This window comes from Pseudophryne corroboree, chromosome 3 (assembly GCF_028390025.1).
Source record: "Pseudophryne corroboree isolate aPseCor3 chromosome 3, aPseCor3.hap2, whole genome shotgun sequence".
Classification (NCBI taxonomy): Eukaryota; Metazoa; Chordata; class Amphibia; order Anura; family Myobatrachidae; genus Pseudophryne; species Pseudophryne corroboree.
This window is the reverse complement of record NC_086446.1, coordinates 331,914,751-331,937,219: the sequence shown is the minus strand read 5'-3', so window position 1 is coordinate 331,937,219 and position 22,469 is coordinate 331,914,751. Positions and strand designations below refer to the sequence as shown.

The window sequence follows — 22,469 nt, the reverse complement described above, 5'->3', positions numbered from 1 at the left end:
AAGTGAAACTGTTGGAATACATTAGTAAGTATTATAAAATTCTATCAGATAATAGAACTAAGCACTTTTAAAAAACCTAAGAAAACAGGCTCATTCCGGATATGAACCTGGGGCCTTTTCCACCCAAAGCAAAAATCATACACCCAGACCAACAAGCCACAAGCTAAATAATTTCTTATTCAGATTTTACCATTTTTAAAGTAAAACTCAAATTATTTAATAAAAAAATGCAATAAGCTGGAAAAAAAGATGTTACATTTTAAAAATACCATAACAATTTAAAAATGTATTGGTAGCATAGCTAAAATGTATCCTTAAGGTAAATTTTTGTCCAAGTAGGCATATTTGGAAAGTTCAGGGCCAAGATTTAGGGGTTCCTATAGAGTTTGAAGTTTTCTGATAGTTGGAACCTAAGACTTGTCTCATACTGTGTGCAACTTAAGCATACAGACCAAGAAGAAAGAAAAAAACAAAAACCTGCAATTAATTGTTGACCTTTTTGTTTGTCAAAAAGAGCCTATTCTTTTAAGCCACTCATTGTTTCTTAGAAAAAAGCAAGGTAAGAGAAAAACCTGTAATTTCATTTTGACAGTTTTTTATTTGTCAAAATGAGACTTCTTTGAAGCCACTCAAGGTTACTTAGACAAAATGGAATCTACAGTATACCCAATATACCACCAAATGGTTGACAGTTTACTAAATATGCATAAGTATTTATTTTTTGATGGATTTTCAAAAGCAAAATTCACTTGATGCTTTTGACATCAATCAGATAATGGAACCATGGGATTTAAAGGAACCGGAGAAGATGGGCTCGTCCGGGATTTTTAACCCGGGACCTCTCGCACCCTAAGCGAGAATCATACCCCTAGACCAACGAGCCAACTGTTCATGCATTTTCATGTATACTAAAGAAATTGGAAGTGAAACTGTTGGAATACATTAGTAAGTATTTTAAAATACTATCAGATAATAGAACTAAGCACTTTTAAAGAACCTGAGAAAACAGGCTAATCCAGGATATGAACCTGGGGCATTTTCCACCCAAAGCAAAAATCATACACCCACACCAACAAGCCACAAGCTAAATAATTTCTTATTCAGATTTTACCATTTTTAAAGTAAAACTCAAATTATTTAATAAAAAAATGCAATAAGCTGGAATAAAAGATGTTACATTTTAAAAATACCATAACAATTTAAAAATGTATTGGTAGCATAGCTAAAATGTTTCTTTAAGGTAGATTTTTGTCCAAGTATGCATATTTGGAAAGTTCAGTGCAAAGATTTAGGGGTTCCTATAGAGTTTGAACTTTTCTGATAGTTGGAACCTAAGACTTGTCTCATACTGTGTGCAACTTAAGCATACAGACCAAGAAGAAAGAAAAAACAAAAACCTGCAATTAATTGTTGACCTTTTTGTTTGTCAAAAAGAGCCTATTCTTTTAAGCCACTCATTGTTTCTTAGAGAAAAGCAAGGTAAGAGAAAAAACTGTAATTTCATTTTGACAGTTTTTTATTTGTCAAAATGAGACTTCTTTGAAGCCACTCAAGGTTACTTAGACAAAATGGAATCTACAGTATACCCAATATACCACCAAATGGTTGACAGTTTACTAAATATGCATAAGTATATATTTTTTGATGGATTTTCAAAAGCAAAATTCACTTGATGCTTTTGACATCAATCAGATAATGGAACCATGGGATTTAAAGGAACCGGAGAAGATGGGCTCGTCTGGGATTTTTAACCCGGAACCTCTCGCACCCTAAGCGAGAATCATACTGTCACAACTGAGGGCCTGAGCTGACGGGAGGCAGCCTCAGTTGTAGGGGCTGAGATGTACCGGAACCTGGGAGGTTGTATCAGACCCCTGGACATGTAAGTAACATGAAGAAGAACCGCCCGAAGGCGTGACCACGACAACTTGAATAAAAGTCAATGATGTTTATTTATGACAAACTCCATGCATCACAGTAGCAGTAAAAGAAACATAAAAGTCAGCAAAGAATAAATACAGTTCCTGGGAACTACAGGGTGGCAGGAGCCACAGGGCACTGGTAGTGTGAGATAGTTCTTATAATCTTCTAGATGGAAAGTCCTTACCAGGCCCGACTGTAGCAATGGAGATAACCCAGGATTGTACCAGCTGGTGTTCCAGGAAAAGCTGGGCTGCTGAAGATAAAACGGCTGCTGTGGATACTGGCTGGAACCAGACTGTTGTTGGCACGGAGTGGATACTGGCTGGAACCAGTTAAATAATAAATGAACTTGGGAGCGATGAAATATGAGCTGAAGTTAGGAGTTTGAGAGCGGTGAAATTATAATACCGGTGGAGAGTGGTAAAGTGTAGAAAGGACACCGGCCCTTTAAGAGAAGCTGTACTCTGCTGGAAGCTGGGCTGGAAGCAGGTAATGTTGTAGCTGGAAACAGATGAATCCACAATGGATCGGAGAGTCAGGCTACACCGCAGGTGGAATGCTGGTGCGGGTCTCTATGGTGGAAGTCTTGAGACAGGAGCTGGAACCTGGAAGACAATCACAGGAGAGAGACAAACAGGAACTAGGTTTGACAACCAAAGCACTGACGCCTTCCTTGCTCAGGCACAGTGTATTTATACCTGCAGCAAGGAAGGGATTGGCTAGGCAATTATGCAGATTAACAATACTGACAACAGATTGGAGGAAATGATCAGCTGACAGAATCCAAGATGGCTGCGCCCATGCAGACACTTGGAGGGAAGTTTGGTTTGTAATCCATGTGGTAATGAAAACAGTAATGGCGGCGCCGGCCACTGGAGACAGGAGACGCCAGACTGACAAGTGCACATCCAACCACGCGGACACAGCGGAGGCCGCGGCTGACGTAATCGCCACTCTGACACTCTGCATGCAGAAGCTCAGGGACGGCGGCGGAGGCCGCGGGAGACGCCATGCCAGATGTAATAAGGCGTTACTGTGACAGCGTCTCAGAGAGACAGGAGAGGATGCAGGAATGTGAACATTAGGATAACAGATGGGATCCGGTCCTGGAGCGCTGAGCCAGCCTTAGGAGGCATCTGATGGGTAAGAAATGGCGTCCAGATACCCGGATCGTGACAGCACCCCCCCCCCCCTTTAGGAGTGGCCCCAGGACACTTCTTTGGCTTTTGAGGAAACTTGGAATGGAATCTCCGGACCAAGGCAGGAGCATGGACATCAGAAGCATTGGTCCATTAACGTTACTCAGGACCGTAACCCTTCCAGTCAATAAGATACTGTAGTTGACCATAACGGTGACGTGAGTCCAGGATCTTGGCCACTTCATACTCAACGCCTCGTTGAGTTTGGACTTTCGGAGTTGGAGGAAGTGAGGAATGAAACCGATTCAAGATCAGCGGTTTCAACAGGGAAACATGGAATGTCCTGGGTATTTTTAAGAAGGGAGGCAACTGGAGTCTGTAAGCAACAGGATTGATGACTTGTTCAATCTTGAAAGGACCGATATAGCGAGGTGCAAACTTCATACTGGGAACTCTTAACCTCAAATTCTTCGTGGATAACCATACCCGATCACCCACCTTGAGAGCAGGAACTGCTCGACGCTTCTTATCCGCAAACTTCTTGTACCTGAACGATGCCTTGAGCAGAGCTGATCGTACGCTCTTCCAGATATTGGCAAACTGATGCAAGGTGATATCCACTGCGGGAACAGAAGTTGCTGGAAGCGGTTGGAACTCAGGGACTTTAGGGTGGAATCCAAAGTTAGTGAAGAATGGTGTTGAAGCAGAGGAAGAATGATACTGGTTGTTATGACAGAACTCGGCCCAGGGAAGTAATTGAACCCAGTCATCTTGAGAGGAGGACACATAGATGCGGAGGAAGGCCTCCAAGTCCTGATTCACCCTCTCGGTTTGACCATTGGTCTGAGGATGGTAAGCCGTGGAAAACTTTAGCTTGACTTGAAGGACTTGACATAAACTTCGCCAGAATTTGGCTGTGAATTGAACTCCTCGATCTGAGATAATTTCTTCAGCAAGACCGTGGAGTCGGAAGATCTCTTGTATGAATACTTGAGCCAACTTGGAAGCTGACGGAAGACCGGTGAGAGGAATGAAGTGTGCCATCTTGGTGAACCGGTCAACTACCACCCAGATGGTATTGAACTTGTTGCACATGGGTAAATCTGTAATAAAATCCATCGACAAATGGGTCCAAGGTCGACGGGGAACAGATAGTGGAACCAGTTGCCCCGCAGGCGACTGGCGGGATACCTTATGTTGAGCACACTTTGGGCAAGATGCAATAAACTCCAAGACGTCCTTTTTCAGAGTTGGCCACCAATAGGACCTAGAGATAAACTCCAGGGTTTTTTGGATACCTGTATGTCCGGCAAAACGGGAAGCATGGGCCCAATGCATGAGCTTCTTCCTTAGCATCGGTTTCACAAAACTTTTCCCTGATGGGGGCGTAGAGTCCATCCCTACCGTGGAGAATGCCAACGGATTTATAATAGGATGCTTGTCTGAAGACTCTGACTCATTTTCTTGCTCCCATGAGCGGGAAAGGGCATCGGCCTTGCGATTCTGAGAGCCCGGACAGAACTGGAGTTTAAAGTCGAACCTGGAAAAGAAAAGTGCCCATCTGGCCTGACGAGGGTTGAGACATTGTGCGCCTTTCAGATATAAAAGGTTCTTGTGGTCTGTAAGTATGGTGATTGAATGAGAAGCTCCCTCCAACAGATACCTCCACTCTTCTAGAGCGAGCTTGATGGCTAGCAACTCCTGGTCGCCAATGGCATAGTTGCGCTCAGCTGGGGAGAACTTCCGGGAGAAGAAACTGCAAGGGTGTAAATGGCCATCTTTAGCCATCTGAGATAACACCGCTCCTACTCCAACGGAGGAGGCATCCACCTCTAAGATGAAAGGAGAGTCAATGTCAGGCTGTTTCAGAACAGGCGCAGAGATGAACCTTTGTTTTAAAAGATGAAATGCTTGCATGGCTTCTTCAGACCACTTGGACGGGTTAGCACCCTTCTTAGTGAAAGCAGTAATAGGCGCCACAATGGTGGAAAAGTCTCGTATAAACTTTCGGTAATAGTTGGCGAACCCCAAGAACCTCTGGACCCCTTTGAGGGTTAAGGGTATCGGCCAATTTTGGATTGCTTGTAGTTTCTCAGGATCCATCTCTAGTCCGGAACCGGACACAATGTACCCTAGAAACGGAATGGACTTGACTTCAAAGACGCATTTCTCTAATTTGCAATAGAGATGATTGACACGGAGACGGGACAGAACCTCTTTAACCCAAAAACGATGTTCCTCTAAATCGTTGGCAAAAATGAGGATATCGTCTAGATAGACCACGACATGACGGTATAGAATGTCTCTGAAGATCTCATTGACAAAATGCTGGAAGACAGCTGGAGCATTGCTCAATCCGAAGGGCATGACGAGGTACTCATAATGTCCGTCACGAGTGTTAAAGGCGGTCTTCCACTCGTCACCCTCACGGATCCAGATGAGATTGTATGCACCTCTCAAGTCCAGCTTTGTAAAGATGGTAGCTCCGCTAACTCTGTCAAAGAGCTCAGTAATCAGGGGTAAAGGATAACGGTTCTTGATGGTAATGTCGTTCAAACCTCTGTAGTCGATGCACGGCCGCAGACCACCATCTTTCTTTTTTACAAAAAAGAAGCCTGCGCCGGCTGGGGAAGAAGAAGGTCGAATGAACCCCTTTGCTAGGTTCTCTTTAATGTATTCCTCCATAGAATGCGTCTCAGGCAGAGACAACGGATAAGTTCGGCCTCGAGGTGGAACCTTCCCTGGAACGAGATCAATCGGGCAGTCCCATTCTCTATGAGGAGGAAGGATATCAGCAGAAGCTTTACTGAACACATCCGTGAAATCTTGATATGGAGGAGGTGGAACATCAGACGACCTGGGGGAGGAAGAACAGACAGGCAATACTTTAAACAAACATGTCTCAGCACAGGAGGAACCCCATGCCAGGATTTGCGTAGTCGTCCAATCAATTGTAGGATTGTGAAGACGGAGCCATGAAAGGCCCAGGACCACAGGATGTGTGGCTCTTGGAATCACTAAAAAAGAAATAAGTTCGGAATGAAAAACTCCCACTCTCAGACGAACTGGTAGAGTCCTTAAAGAAATAACTGCATCGAAAATTTTGCTGCCATCCACGGCAGTTAAAGAAATGAACGAAGGAAGTCTCTCGGTGGGTAGGGACCACCGTTTAACATAGGCTTCGGTAATAAAGTTCCCAGCTGCTCCGGAATCAAGGAGGGCAATGACGTTCCGATAACGTTGAGCAACTTGAAGCGAGACTGGGAGATTACAATCTTGAGGAGATGGAGAGGAGATCATTACTCCTAGCCGGCCCTCTCCTTGGCGAGCTAGGATTTGGAGTTTCCCGGACGTTTGGGACAGGCATTAATGGTGTGAGACGGAGCTGCACAATAAAGACAGAGAGACTCGGAGAGACGTCTTCGGCGCTCAGCAGGAGTTCTACGGGAACGGCCAATTTGCATGGGCTCATCTTTAGTTGGTGACAGTTGGCGAGGAGGAGGAGCAGAAGATTTTGGAGCAGATGATCTTCCACGCTCAGTTGCTCTCTCTCTGAAACGTAAATCAACTTTCGTGCAGAGTGAGATTAGCTCATCTAACTTAGAAGGTAAGTCTCTGGTAGCTAACTCATCTTTAATACGCTCAGATAAGCCATGCCAGAATGCAGCATACAGGGCCTCGTCGTTCCATGCCAGTTCGGATGCCAGGATCTGGAACTGTATCAGATATTGTCCTACAGTACGTGACCCCTGGCGTAAACGGAGAATCTCGGATGAAGCTGAGGTTACCCGGCCTGGCTCGTCGAAGATGCGCCTGAATGTTGACACGAAGGCAGTGTAGGAAGATAGCAGGGTGTCGGACCTCTCCCATAACGGTGATGCCCAATCAAGGGCTGAGCCACTGAGAAGAGAAATAATGTAGGCAATTTTTGTACGGTCACTGGGAAAATTGCCAGGTTGTAGCTCAAACTGAATCTCACACTGGTTGAGAAATCCCCTGCAGAATCTTGGAGATCCGTCAAATTTTGCTGGCGTTGGAAGATGAAGACGTGGAGCAGAAATGGGTAAGGTGGGTGGGGTTATAGCTGGAGTCACTGTGGTTGACGCACCAGACGCGCCTGATCCACGGAGAGTTGTCTGAATCCCATCCAGCCGAGTAGAGAAATCCTGGAGACAGCGGATGATGTGGCCCTGTGCAGCCTCCTGATGTTCTAGTCGGGCTGCCAGTTCTTGCATCGGCCTGGCCGCTTGATCCTGGTCTCCGGCTGGATTCATTAGGTCAGTGCTTACTGTCACAACTGAGGGCCTGAGCTGACGGGAGGCAGCCTCAGTTGTAGGGGCTGAGATGTACCGGAACCTGGGAGGTTGTATCAGACCCCTGGACATGTAAGTAACATGAAGAAGAACCGCCCGAAGGCGTGACCACGACAACTTGAATAAAAGTCAATGATGTTTATTTATGACAAACTCCATGCATCACAGTAGCAGTAAAAGAAACATAAAAGTCAGCAAAGAATAAATACAGTTCCTGGGAACTACAGGGTGGCAGGAGCCACAGGGCACTGGTAGTGTGAGATAGTTCTTATAATCTTCTAGATGGAAAGTCCTTACCAGGCCCGACTGTAGCAATGGAGATAACCCAGGATTGTACCAGCTGGTGTTCCAGGAAAAGCTGGGCTGCTGAAGATAAAACGGCTGCTGTGGATACTGGCTGGAACCAGAATGTTGTTGGCACGGAGTGGATACTGGCTGGAACCAGTTAAATAATAAATGAACTTGGGAGCGATGAAATATGAGCTGAAGTTAGGAGTTTGAGAGCGGTGAAATTATAATACCGGTGGAGAGTGGTAAAGTGTAGAAAGGACACCGGCTCTTTAAGAGAAGCTGTACTCTGCTGGAAGCTGGGCTGGAAGCAGGTAATGTTGTAGCTGGAAACAGATGAATCCACAATGGATCGGAGAGTCAGGCTACACCGCAGGTGGAATGCTGGTGCGGGTCTCTATGGTGGAAGTCTTGAGACAGGAGCTGGAACCTGGAAGACAATCACAGGAGAGAGACAAACAGGAACTAGGTTTGACAACCAAAGCACTGACGCCTTCCTTGCTCAGGCACAGTGTATTTATACCTGCAGCAAGGAAGGGATTGGCTAGGCAATTATGCAGATTAACAATACTGACAACAGATTGGAGGAAATGATCAGCTGACAGAATCCAAGATGGCTGCGCCCATGCAGACACTTGGAGGGAAGTTTGGTTTGTAATCCATGTGGTAATGAAAACAGTAATGGCGGCGCCGGCCACTGGAGACAGGAGACGCCAGACTGACAAGTGCACATCCAACCACGCGGACACAGCGGAGGCCGCGGCTGACGTAATCGCCACTCTGACACTTTGCATGCAGAAGCTCAGGGACGGCGGCGGAGGCCGCGGGAGACGCCATGCCAGATGTAATAAGGCGTTACTGTGACAGCGTCTCAGAGAGACAGGAGAGGATGCAGGAATGTGAACATTAGGATAACAGGTGGGATCCGGTCCTGGAGCGCTGAGCCAGCCTTAGGAGGCATCTGATGGGTAAGAAATGGCGTCCAGATACCCGGATCATGACACATACCCCTAGACCAACGAGCCAACTGTTCATGCATTTTCATGTATACTAATGAAATTGGAAGTGAAACTGTTGGAATACATTAGTAAGTATTATAAAATTCTATCAGATAATAGAACTAAGCACTTTTAAAGAACCTAAGAAAACAGGCTCATTCCGGATATGAACCTGGGGCCTTTTCCACCCAAAGCAAAAATCATACACCCAGACCAACAAGCCACAAGCTAAATAATTTCTTATTCAGATTTTACCATTTTTAAAGTAAAACAAATTATTTAATAAAAAAATGCAATAAGCTGGAAAAAAAGATGTTACATTTTAAAAATACCATAACAATTTAAAAACTGTATTGGTAGCATAGCTAAAATGTATCCTTAAGGTAAATTTTTGTCCAAGTAGGCATATTTGGAAAGTTCAGTGCCAAGATTTAGGGGTTCCTATAGAGTTTGAAGTTTTCTGATAGTTGGAACCTAAGACTTGTCTCATACTGTGTGCAACTTAAGCATACAGACCAAGAAGAAAGAAAAAAACAAAAACCTGCAATTAATTGTTGACCTTTTTGTTTGTCAAAAAGAGCCTATTCTTTTAAGCCACTCATTGTTTCTTAGAAAAAAGCAAGGTAAGAGAAAAACCTGTAATTTCATTTTGACAGTTTTTTATTTGTCAAAATGAGACTTCTTTGAAGCCACTCAAGGTTACTTAGACAAAATGGAATCTACAGTATACCCAATATACCACCAAATGGTTGACAGTTTACTAAATATGCATAAGTATTTATTTTTTGATGGATTTTCAAAAGCAAAATTCACTTGATGCTTTTGACATCAATCAGATAATGGAACCATGGGATTTAAAGGAACCAGAGAAGAGGGGCTCGTCCGGGATTTTTAACCCGGGACCTCTCGCACCCTAAGCGAGAATCATACCCCTAGACCAACGAGCCAACTGTTCATGCATTTTCATGCATACTAATGAAATTGGAAATGAAACTGTTGGAATACATTAGTAAGTATTTTAAAATACTATCAGATAATAGAACTAAGCACTTTTAAAGAACCTGAGAAAACAGGCTAATCCAGGATATGAACCTGGGGCATTTTCCACCCAAAGCAAAAATCATACACCCAGACCAACAAGCCACAAGCTAAATAATTTCTTACTCAGATTTTACCATTTTTAAAGTAAAACTCAAATTATTTAATAAAAAAATGCAATAAGCTGGAAAAAAAGATGTTACATTTTAAAAATACCATAACAATTTAAAAATGTATTGGTAGCATAGCTAAAATGATTCCTTAAGGTAAAATTTTGTCCAAGTAGGCATATTTGGAAAGTTCAGTGCCAAGATTATGGGGTTCCTTTAGAGTTTGAACTTTTCTGATAGTTGGAACCTAAGACTTGTCTCATACTGTGTGCAACTTAAGCATACAGACCAAGAAGAAAGAAAAAAACAAAAACATGCAATTAATTGTTGACCTTTTTGTTTGTCAAAAAGAGCCTATTCTTTTAAGCCACTCATTGTTTCATAGAAAAAAGCAAGGTAAGAGAAAAAACTGTAATTTCATTTTGACAGTTTTTAATTTGTCAAAATGAGACTTCTTTGAAGCCACTCAAGATTACTTAGACAAAATGGAATCTACATTATACCCAATATACCACCAAATGGTTAACAGTTTACTAAATATGCATAAGTATATATTTTTTGATGGATTTTCAAAAGCAAAATTCACTTGATGCTTTTGACATCAATCAGTAAATGGAACCATGGGATTTAAAAGAACCGGAGAAGATGGGCTCGTCCGGGATTTGAACCCGGGACCTCTCGCACCCTAAGCGAGAATCATACCCCTAGAACAACGAGCCAACTGGTCATGCATTTTCATGTATACTAATGAAATTGGAAATGAAACTGTTGGAATACATTAGTAAGTATTTTAAAATACTATCAGATAATAGAACTAAGCACTTTTAAAGAACCTGAGAAAACAGGCTAATCCAGGATATGAACCTGGGGCCTTTTCCACCCAAAGCAAAAATCATACACCCAGACCAACAAGTCACAAGCTAAATAATTTCTTATTCAGATTTTACCATTTTTAAAGTAAAACTCAAATTATTTAATAAAAAAATGCAATAAGCTGGAAAAAAAGATGTTACATTTTAAAAATACCATAACAATTTAAAAATGTATTTGTAGCATAGCTAAAATGTTTCCTTAAGGTAAATTTTTGTCCAAGTATGCATATTTGGAAAGTTCAGTGCAAAGATTTAGGGGTTCCTATAGAGTTTGAACTTTTCTGATAGTTGGAACCTAAGACTTGTCTCATACTGTGTGCAACTTAAGCATACAGACCAAGAAGAAAGAAAAAAACAAAAACCTGCAATTAATTGTTGACCTTTTTGTTTTTCAAAAAGAGCCTATTCTTTTATGCCACTCATTGTTTCTTAGAGAAAAGCAAGGTAAGAGAAAAAACTGTAATTTCATTTTGAGTTTTTTATTTGTCAAAATGAGACTTCTTTGAAGCCACTCAAGGTTACTTAGACAAAATGGAATCTACAGTATACCCAATATACCACCAAATGGTTGACAGTTTACTAAATATGCATAAGTATATATTTTTTGATGGATTTTCAAAAGCAAAATTCACTTGATGCTTTTGACATCAATCAGATAATGGAACCATGGGATTTAAAGGAACCGGAGAAGATGGGCTCGTCCGGTATTTTTAACCAGGGACCTCTCGCACCCTAAGCGAGAATCATACCCCTAGACCAACGAGCCAACTGTTCATGCATTTTCATGTATACTAAAGAAATTGGAAGTAAAACTGTTGGCATACAGTAGTAAGTATTTTAAAATACTATCAGATAATAGAACTAAGCACTTTTAAAGAACCTAAGAAAACAGGCTCATCCAGGATATGAACCTGGGGCCTTTTCCACCCAAAACAGAAATCATACACCCAGACCAACAAGCCACAAGCTAAATAATTTCTTATTCAGATTTTACCATTTTTAAAGTAAAACTCAAATTATTTAATAAAAAAATGCAATAAGCTGGAAAAAAAGATGTTACATTTTAAAAATACCATAACAATTTAAAAATGTATTGGTAGCATAGCTAAAATGTTTCCTTAAGGTACATTTTTGTCCAAGTATGCATATTTGGAAAGTTCAGTGCCAAGATTTAGGGGTTCCTATAGAGTTTGAACTTTTCTGATAGTTGGAACCTAAGACTTGTCTCATACTGTGTGCAACTTAAGCATACAGACCAAGAAGAAAGAAAAAAACAAAAACCTGCAATTAATTGTTGACCTTTTTGTTTGTCAAAAAGAGCCTATTCTTTTAAGCCACTCATTGTTTCTTAGAAAAAAGCAGGGTAAGAGAAAAACCTGTAATTTCATTTTGACAGTTTTTAATTTGTCAAAATGAGACTTCTTTGAAGCAACTCAAGATTACTTAGACAAAATGGAATCTACAGTATACCCAATATACCACCAAATGGTTGACAGTTTACTAAATATGCATAAGTATATATTTTTTGATGGATTTTTAAAAGCAAAATTCACTTGATGCTTTTGACATCAATCAGATAATGGAACCATGTGATTTAAAAGAACCGGAGAAGATGGGATCGTCCAGGATTTGAACCCGGGACCTCTCGCACCCTAAGCGAGAATCATACTCCAAGACCAACGAGCCAACTGTTCATGCATTTTCATATATACTATGAAATTGGAAATGAAACTGTTGGAATACATTAGTAAGTATTTTAAAATACTATCAGATAATAGAACTAAGCACTTTTAAAGAACCTGAGAAAACAGGCTAATCCAGGATATGAACCTGGGGCCTTTTCCACCCAAAGCAAAAATCATACACCCAGACCAACAAGCCACAAGCTAAATAATTTCTTATTCAGATTTTACCATTTTTAAAGTAAACTCAAATTATTTAATAAAAAAATGCAATAAGCTGGAAAAAAAGATGTTACATTTTAAAAATACCATAACAATTTAAAAATGTATTGGTAGCATAGGTAAAATGTTTCCTTAAGGTAAATTTTTGTCCAAGTATGCATATTTGGAAAGTTCAGTGCCAAGATTTAGGGGTTCCTATAGAGTTTGAAGCTTTCTGATAGTTGGAACCTAAGACTTGTCTCATACTGTGTGCAACTTAAGCATACAGACCAAGAAGAAAGAAAAAAACAAAAACCTGCAATTAATTGTTGACCTTTTTGTTTGTCAAAAAGAGCCTATTCTTTTAAGCCACTCATTTTTTCTTAGAAAAAAGCAAGGTAAGAAAAAAACCTGTAATTTCATTTTGACAGTTTTTAATTTGTCAAAATGAGACTTCTTTGAAGCCACTCAAGGTTACTTAGACAAAATGGAATCTACAGTATACCCAATATACCACCAAATGGTTGACAGTTTACTAAATATGCATAAGTATTTATTTTTTGATGGATTTTCAAAAGCAAAATTCACTTGATGCTTTTGACATCAATCAGATAATGGAACCATGGGATTTAAAGGAACCGGAGAAGATGGGCTCGTTCGGGATTTTTAACCCGGGACCTCTCGCACCCTAAGCGAGAATCATACCCCTAGACCAACGAGCCAACTGTTCATGCATTTTCATGTATACTAATGAAATTGGAAGTGAAACTGTTGGAATACATTAGTAAGTATTTTAAAATACTATCAGATAATAGAACTAAGCACTTTTAAAGAACCTGAGAAAACAGGCTCATCCAGGATATGAACCTGGGGCATTTTCCACCCAAAGCAAAAATCATACACCCAGACCAACAAGCCACAAGCTAAATAATTTCTTATTCAGATTTTACCATTTTTAAAGTAAAACTCAAATTATTTAATAAAAAAATGCAATAAGCTGGAAAAAAAGATGTTACATTTTAAAAATACCATAACAATTTAAAAATGTATTGGTAGCATAGCTAAAATGTTTCCTTAAGGTAAATTTTTGTCCAAGTAGGCATATTTGGAAAGTTCAGTGCCAAGATTTAGGGGTTCCTATAGAGTTTGAAGTTTTCTGATAGTTGGAACCTAAGACTTGTCTCATACTGTGTGCAATTTAAGCATACAGACCAAGAAGAAAGAAAAAAACAAAAACCTGCAATTAATTGTTGACTTTTTTGTTTGTCAAAAAGAGCCTATTCTTTTAAGCCACTCATTGTTTCTTAGAAAAAAGCAAGGTAAGAGAAAAACCTGTAATTTCATTTTGACAGTTTTTATTTGTCAAAATGAGACTTCTTTGAAGCCACTCAAGGTTACTTAGACAAAATGGAATCTACAGTATACCAAATATACCACCAAATGGTTGACAGTTTACTAAATATGCATAAGTATATATTTTTTGATGGATTTTCAAAAGCAAAATTCACTTGATGCTTTTGACATCAATCAGATAATGGAACCATGGGATTTAAAGGAACCGGAGAAGATGGGCTCGTCCAGGATTTTTAACCCGGGACCTCTCGCACCCTAAGCGAGAATCATACCCCTAGACCAACGAGCCAACTGTTCATGCATTTTCATGTATACTAAAGAAATTGGAAGTGAAACTGTTGGAATACATTAGTAAGTATTTTAAAATACTATCAGATAATAGAACTAAGCACTTTTAAAGAACCTGAGAAAACAGGCTAATCCAGGATATGAACCTGGGGCATTTTCCACCCAAAGCAAAAATCATACACCCAGACCAACAAGCCACAAGCTAAATAATTTCTTATTCAGATTTTACCATTTTTAAAGTAAAACTCAAATTATTTAATAAAAAAATGCAATAAGTTGGAATAAAAGATGTTACATTTTAAAAATACCATAACAATTTAAAAATGTATTGGTAGCATAGCTAAAATGTTTCCTTAAGGTAAATTTTTGTCCAAGTATGCATATTTGGAAAGTTCAGTGCAAAGATTTAGGGGTTCCTATAGAGTTTGAACTTTTCTGATAGTTGGAACCTAAGACTTGTCTCATACTGTGTGCAACTTAAGCATACAGACCAAGACGAAAGAAAAAACAAAAACCTGCAATTAATTGTTGACCTTTTTGTTTGTCAAAAAGAGCCTATTCTTTTAAGCCACTCATTGTTTCTTAGAGAAAAGCAAGGTAAGAGAAAAACCTGTAATTTCATTTTGACAGTTTTTTATTTGTCAAAATGAGACTTCTTTGAAGCCACTCAAGGTTACTTAGACAAAATGGAATCTACAGTATACCCAATATACCACCAAATGGTTGACAGTTTACTAAATATGCATAAGTATATATTTTTTGATGGATTTTCAAAAGCAAAATTCACTTGATGCTTTTGACATCAATCAGATAATGGAACATTGGGATTTAAAGGAACCGGAGAAGATGGGCTCGTCCAGGATTTTTAACCAGGGACCTCTCGCACCCTAAGCGAGAATCATACCCCTAGACCAACGAGCCAACTGTTCATGCATTTTCATGTATACTAATGAAATTGGAAGTAAAACTGTTGGAATACATTAGTAAGTATTATAAAATTCTATCAGATAATAGAACTAAGCACTTTTAAAGAACCTAAGAAAACAGGCTCATTCCGGATATGAACCTGGGGCCTTTTCCACCCAAAGCAAAAATCATACACCCAGACCAACAAGCCACAAGCTAAATAATTTCTTATTCAGATTTTACCATTTTTAAAGTAAAACTCAAATTATTTAATAAAAAAATGCAATAAGCTGGAAAAAAAGATGTTACGTTTTAAAAATACCATAACAATTTAAAAATGTATTGGTAGCATAGCTAAAATGTATCCTTAAGGTAAATTTTTGTCCAAGTAGGCATATTTGGAAAGTTCAGTGCCAAGATTTAGGGGTTCCTATAGAGTTTGAAGTTTTCTGATAGTTGGAACCTAAGACTTGTCTCATACTGTGTGCAACTTAAGCATACAGACCAAGAAGAAAGAAAAAACAAAAACCTGCAATTAATTGTTGACCTTTTTGTTTGTCAAAAAGAGCCTATTCTTTTAAGCCACTCATTGTTTCTTAGAAAAAAGCAAGGTAAGAGAAAAACCTGTAATTTCATTTTGACAGTTTTTTATTTGTCAAAATGAGACTTCTTTGAAGCCACTCAAGGTTACTTAGACAAAATGGAATCTACAGTATACCCAATATACCACCAAATGGTTGACAGTTTACTAAATATGCATAAGTATTTATTTTTTGATGGATTTTCAAAAGCAAAATTCACTTGATGCTTTTGACATCAATCAGATAATGGAACCATGGGATTTAAAGGAACCGGAGAAGATGGGCTCGTCCGGGATTTTTAACCCGGGACCTCTCGCACCCTAAGCGATAATCATACCCCTAGACCAACGAGCCAACTGTTCATGCATTTTCATGTATACTAAAGAAATTGGAAGTGAAACTGTTGGAATACATTAGTAAGTATTTTAAAATACTATCAGATAATAGAACTAAGCACTTTTAAAGAACCTGAGAAAACAGGCTAATCCAGGATATGAACCTGGGGCATTTTCCACCCAAAGCAAAAATCATACACCCAGACCAACAAGCCACAAGCTAAATAATTTCTTATTCAGATTTTACCATTTTTAAAGTAAAACTCAAATTATTTAATAAAAAAATGCAATAAGCTGGAATAAAAGATGTTACATTTTAAAAATACCATAACAATTTAAAAATGTATTGGTAGCATAGCTAAAATGTTTCCTTAAGGTAAATTTTTGTCCAAGTATGCATATTTGGAAAGTTCAGTGCAAAGATTTAGGGGTTCCTATAGAGTTTGAACTTTTCTGATAGTTGGAACCTAAGACTTGTCTCATACTGTGTGCAACTTAAGCATACAGACCAAGAAGAAAGAAAAAACAAAAACCTGCAATTAATTGTTGACCTTTTTGTTTGTCAAAAGGAGCCTATTCTTTTAAGCCACTCATTGTTTCTTAGAGAAAAGCAAGGTAAGAGAAAAAACTGTAATTTCATTTTGACAGTTTTTAATTTGTCAAAATGAGACTTCTTTGAAGCCACTCAAGGTTACTTAGACAAAATGGAATCTACAGTATACCCAATATACCACCAAATGGTTGACAGTTTACTAAATATGCATAAGTATATATTTTTTGATGGATTTTCAAAAGCAAAATTCACTTGATGCTTTTGACATCAATCAGATAATGGAACAATGGGATTTAAAGGAACCGGAGAAGATGGGCTCATCTGGTATTTTTAACCCGGGACCTCTCGCACCCTAAGCGAGAATCATACCCCTAGACCAACGAGCCAACTGTTCATGCATTTTCATGTATACTAAATAAATTGGAAGTGAAACTGTTGGCATACATTAGTAAGTATTTTAAAATACTATCAGATAATAGAACTAAGCACTTTTAAAGAACCTAAGAAAACAGGCTCATCCAGGATATGAACCTGGGGCCTTTTCCACCCAAAGCAAAAATCATACACCCAGACCAACAAGCCACAAGCTAAATAATTTCTTAATCAGATTTTACCATTTTAAAAGTAAAACTCAAATTATTTAATAAAAAAATGCAATAAGCTGGAAAAAAAGATGTTACATTTTAAAAACACCATAACAATTTAAAAATGTATTGGTAGCATAGCTAAAATGTTTCCTTAAGGTAAATTTTTGTCCAAGTATGCATATTTGGAAAGTTCAGTGCAAAGATTTAGGGGTTCCTATAGAGTTTGAACTTTTCTGATAGCTGGAACCTAAGACTTGTCTCATACTGTGTGCAACTTAAGCATACAGACCAAGAAGAAAGAAAAAACAAAAACCTGCAATTAATTGTTGACCTTTTTGTTTGTCAAAAAGAGCCTATTCTTTTAAGCCACTCATTGTTTCTTAGAGAAAAGCAAGGTAAGAGAAAAACCTGTAATTTCATTTTGACAGTTTTTTATTTGTCAAAATGAGACTTCTTTGAAGCCACTCAAGGTTACTTAGACAAAATGGAATCTACAGTATACCCAATATACCACCAAATGGTTGACAGTTTACTAAATATGCATAAGTATTTATTTTTTGATGGATTTTCAAAAGCAAAATTCACTTGATGCTTTTGACATCAATCAGATAATGGAACCATGGGATTTAAAGGAACCGGAGAAGATGGGCTCGTCCGGGATTTTTAACCCGGGACCTCTCGCACCCTAAGCGAGAATCATACCCCTAGACCAACGAGACAACTGTTCATGCATTTTCATGTATACTAATGAAATTGGAAGTGAAACTGTTGGAATACATTAGTAAGTATTATAAAATTCTATCAGATAATAGAACTAAGCACTTTAAAAAAACCTAAGAAAACAGGCTCATTCCGGATATGAACCTGGGGCCTTTTCCACCCAAAGCAAAAATCATACACCCAGACCAACAAGCCACAAGCTAAATAATTTCTTACTCAGATTTTACCATTTTTAAAGTAAAACTCAAATTATTTAATAAAAAAATGCAATAAGCTGGAAAAAAAGATGTTACATTTTAAAAATACCATAACGATTTAAAAATGTATTGGTAGCATAGCTAAAATGATTCCTTAAGGTAAAATTTTGTCCAAGTAGGCATATTTGGAAAGTTCAGTGCCAAGATTTAGGGGTTCCTTTAGAGTTTGAACTTTTCTGATAGTTGGAACCTAAGACTTGTCTCATACTGTGTGCAACTTAAGCATACAGACCAAGAAGAAAGAAAAAAACAAAAACATGCAATTAATTGTTGACCTTTTTGTTTGTCAAAAAGAGCCTATTCTTTTAAGCCACTCATTGTTTCATAGAAAAAAGCAAGGTAAGAGAAAAAACTGTAATTTCATTTTGACAGTTTTTAATTTGTCAAAAGGAGACTTCTTTGAAGCCACTCAAGATTACTTAGACAAAATGGAATCTACATTATACCCAATATACCACCAAATGGTTGACAGTTTACTAAATATGCATAAGTATATATTTTTTGATGGATTTTCAAAAGCAAAATTCACTTGATGCTTTTGACATCAATCAGTAAATGGAACCATGGGATTTAAAAGAACCGGAGAAGATGGGCTCGTTCGGGATTTGAACCCGGGACCTCTCGCACCCTAAGCGAGAATCATACCCCTAGACCAACAAGCCAACTGTTCATGCATTTTCATGTATAATAATGAAATTGGAAATGAAACTGTTGGAATACATTAGTAAGTATTTTAAAATACTATCAGATAATAGAACTAAGCACTTTTAAAGAACCTGAGAAAACAGGCTAATCCAGGATATGAACCTGGGGCCTTTTCCACCCAAAGCAAAAATCATACACCCAGACCAACAAGTCACAAGCTAAATAATTTCTTATTCAGATTTTACCATTTTTAAAGTAAAACTCAAATTATTTAATAAAAAAATGCAATAAGCTGGAAAAAAAGATGTTACATTTTAAAAATACCATAACAATTTAAAAATGTATTTGTAGCATAGCTAAAATGTTTCCTTAAGGTAAATTTTTGTCCAAGTATGCATATTTGGAAAGTTCAGTGCAAAGATTTAGGGGTTCCTATAGAGTTTGAACTTTTCTGATAGTTGGAACCTAAGACTTGTCTCATACTGTGTGCAACTTAAGCATACAGACCAAGAAGAAAGAAAAAAACAAAAACCTGCAATTAATTGTTGACCTTTTTGTTTGTCAAAAAGAGCCTATTCTTTTAAGCCACTCATTGTTTCTTAGAGAAAAGCAAGGTAAGAGAAAAAACTGTAATTTCATTTTGACAGTTTTTAATTTGTCAAAATGAGACTTCTTTGAAGCCACTCAAGGTTACTTAGACAAAATGGAATCTACAGTATACCCAATATACCACCAAATGGTTGACAGTTTACTAAATATGCATAAGTATATATTTTTTGATGGATTTTCAAAAGCAAAATTCACTTGATGCTTTTGACATCAATCAGATAATGGAACCATGGGATTTAAAGGAACCGGAGAAGATGGGCTCGTCCGGTATTTTTAACCCGGGACCTCTCGCACCCTAAGCGAGAATCATACCCCTAGACCAACGAGCCAACTGTTCATGCATTTTCATGTATACTAATGAAATTGGAAGTAAAACTGTTGGAATACATTAGTAAGTATTATAAAATTCTATCAGATAATAGAACTAAGCACTTTTAAAAAACCTAAGAAAACAGGCTCATTCCGGATATGAACCTGGGGCCTTTTCCACCCAAAGCAAAAATCATACACCCAGACCAACAAGCCACAAGCTAAATAATTTCTTATTCAGATTTTACCATTTTTAAAGTAAAACTCAAATTATTTAATAAAAAAATGCAATAAGCTGGAAAAAAAGATGTTACGTTTTAAAAATACCATAACAATTTAAAAATGTATTGGTAGCATAGCTAAAATGTATCCTTAAGGTAAATTTTTGTCCAAGTAGGCATATTTGGAAAGTTCAGAGCCAAGATTTAGGGGTTCCTATAGAGTTTGAAGTTTTCTGATAGTTGGAACCTAAGACTTGTCTCATACTGTGTGCAACTTAAGCATACAGACCAAGAAGAAAGAAAAAACAAAAACCTGCAATTAATTGTTGACCTTTTTGTTTGTCAAAAAGAGCCTATTCTTTTAAGCCACTCATTGTTTATTAGAAAAAAGCAAGGTAAGAGAAAAACCTGTAATTTCATTTTGACAGTTTTTTATTTGTCAAAATGAGACTTCTTTGAAGCCACTCAAGGTTACTTAGACAAAATGGAATCTACAGTATACCCAATATACCACCAAATGGTTGACAGTTTACTAAATATGCATAAGTATTTATTTTTTGATGGATTTTCAAAAGCAAAATTCACTTGATGCTTTTGACATCAATCAGATAATGGAACCATGGGATTTAAAGGAACCGGAGAAGATGGGCTCGTCCGGGATTTTTAACCCGGGACCTCTCGCACCCTAAGCGATAATCATACCCCTAGACCAACGAGCCAACTGTTCATGCATTTTCATGTATACTAAAGAAATTGGAAGTGAAACTGTTGGAATACATTAGTAAGTATTTTAAAATACTATCAGATAATAGAACTAAGCACTTTTAAAGAACCTGAGAAAACAGGCTAATCCAGGATATGAACCTGGGGCATTTTCCACCCAAAGCAAAAATCATACACCCAGACCAACAAGCCACAAGCTAAATAATTTCTTATTCAGATTTTACCATTTTTAAAGTAAAACTCAAATTATTTAATAAAAAAATGCAATAAGCTGGAATAAAAGATGTTACATTTTAAAAATACCATAACAATTTAAAAATGTATTGGTAGCATAGCTAAAATGTTTCCTTAAGGTAAATTTTTGTCCAAGTATGCATATTTGGAAAGTTCAGTGCAAAGATTTAGGGGTTCCTATAGAGTTTGAACTTTTCTGATAGTTGGAACCTAAGACTTGTCTCATACTGTGTGCAACTTAAGCATACAGACCAAGAAGAAAGAAAAAACAAAAACCTGCAATTAATTGTTGACCTTTTTGTTTGTCAAAAGGAGCCTATTCTTTTAAGCCACTCATTGTTTCTTAGAGAAAAGCAAGGTAAGAGAAAAAACTGTAATTTCATTTTGACAGTTTTTAATTTGTCAAAATGAGACTTCTTTGAAGCCACTCAAGGTTACTTAGACAAAATGGAATCTACAGTATACCCAATATACCACCAAATGGTTGACAGTTTACTAAATATGCATAAGTATATATTTTTTGATGGATTTTCAAAAGCAAAATTCACTTGATGCTTTTGACATCAATCAGATAATGGAACAATGGGATTTAGAGGAACCGGAGAAGATGGGCTCATCTGGTATTTTTAACCCGGGACCTCTCGCACCCTAAGCGAGAATCATACCCCTAGACCAACGAGCCAACTGTTCATGCATTTTCATGTATACTAAATAAATTGGAAGTGAAACTGTTGGCATACATTAGTAAGTATTTTAAAATACTATCAGATAATAGAACTAAGCACTTTTAAAGAACCTAAGAAAACAGGCTCATCCAGGATATGAACCTGGGGCCTTTTCCACCCAAAGCAAAAATCATACACCCAGACCAACAAGCCACAAGCTAAATAATTTCTTAATCAGATTTTACCATTTTAAAAGTAAAACTCAAATTATTTAATAAAAAAATGCAATAAGCTGGAAAAAAAGATGTTACATTTTAAAAACACCATAACAATTTAAAAATGTATTTGTAGCATAGCTAAAATGTTTCCTTAAGGTAAATTTTTGTCCAAGTATGCATATTTGGAAAGTTCAGTGCAAAGATTTAGGGGTTCCTATAGAGTTTGAACTTTTCTGATAGCTGGAACCTAAGACTTGTCTCATACTGTGTGCAACTTAAGCATACAGACCAAGAAGAAAGAAAAAACAAAAAACTGCAATTAATTGTTGACCTTTTTGTTTGTCAAAAAGAGCCTATTCTTTTAAGCCACTCATTGTTTCTTAGAGAAAAGCAAGGTAAGAGAAAAACCTGTAATTTCATTTTGACAGTTTTTTATTTGTCAAAATGAGACTTCTTTGAAGCCACTCAAGGTTACTTAGACAAAATGGAATCTACAGTATACCCAATATACCACCAAATGGTTGACAGTTTACTAAATATGCATAAGTATTTATTTTTTGATGGATTTTCAAAAGCAAAATTCACTTGATGCTTTTGACATCAATCAGATAATGGAACCATGGGATTTAAAGGAACCGGAGAAGATGGGCTCGTCCGGGATTTTTAACCCGGGACCTCTCGCACCCTAAGCGAGAATCATA

The 22,469-nt window shown here is 37.9% G+C and overlaps 4 non-coding genes across 4 annotated transcripts; all 4 read right to left on the bottom strand.

Moving 5' to 3' along the window:
- Positions 1–810: 810 nt before the first annotated feature.
- Positions 811–883, bottom strand: TRNAP-AGG (transfer RNA proline (anticodon AGG)). Its single transcript has one exon. It is a non-coding gene; the product is annotated as a tRNA-Pro (tRNA).
- Positions 884–9,535: 8,652 nt separating this feature from the next.
- On the bottom strand, positions 9,536–9,608 carry TRNAP-AGG (transfer RNA proline (anticodon AGG)). Its single transcript has one exon. It is a non-coding gene; the product is annotated as a tRNA-Pro (tRNA).
- An 848-nt stretch (positions 9,609–10,456) lies between these two features.
- On the bottom strand, positions 10,457–10,528 carry TRNAP-AGG (transfer RNA proline (anticodon AGG)). Its single transcript has one exon. It is a non-coding gene; the product is annotated as a tRNA-Pro (tRNA).
- An 8,206-nt stretch (positions 10,529–18,734) lies between these two features.
- On the bottom strand, positions 18,735–18,806 carry TRNAP-AGG (transfer RNA proline (anticodon AGG)). Its single transcript has one exon. It is a non-coding gene; the product is annotated as a tRNA-Pro (tRNA).
- Between the last annotated feature and the right edge of the window lie 3,663 nt (positions 18,807–22,469).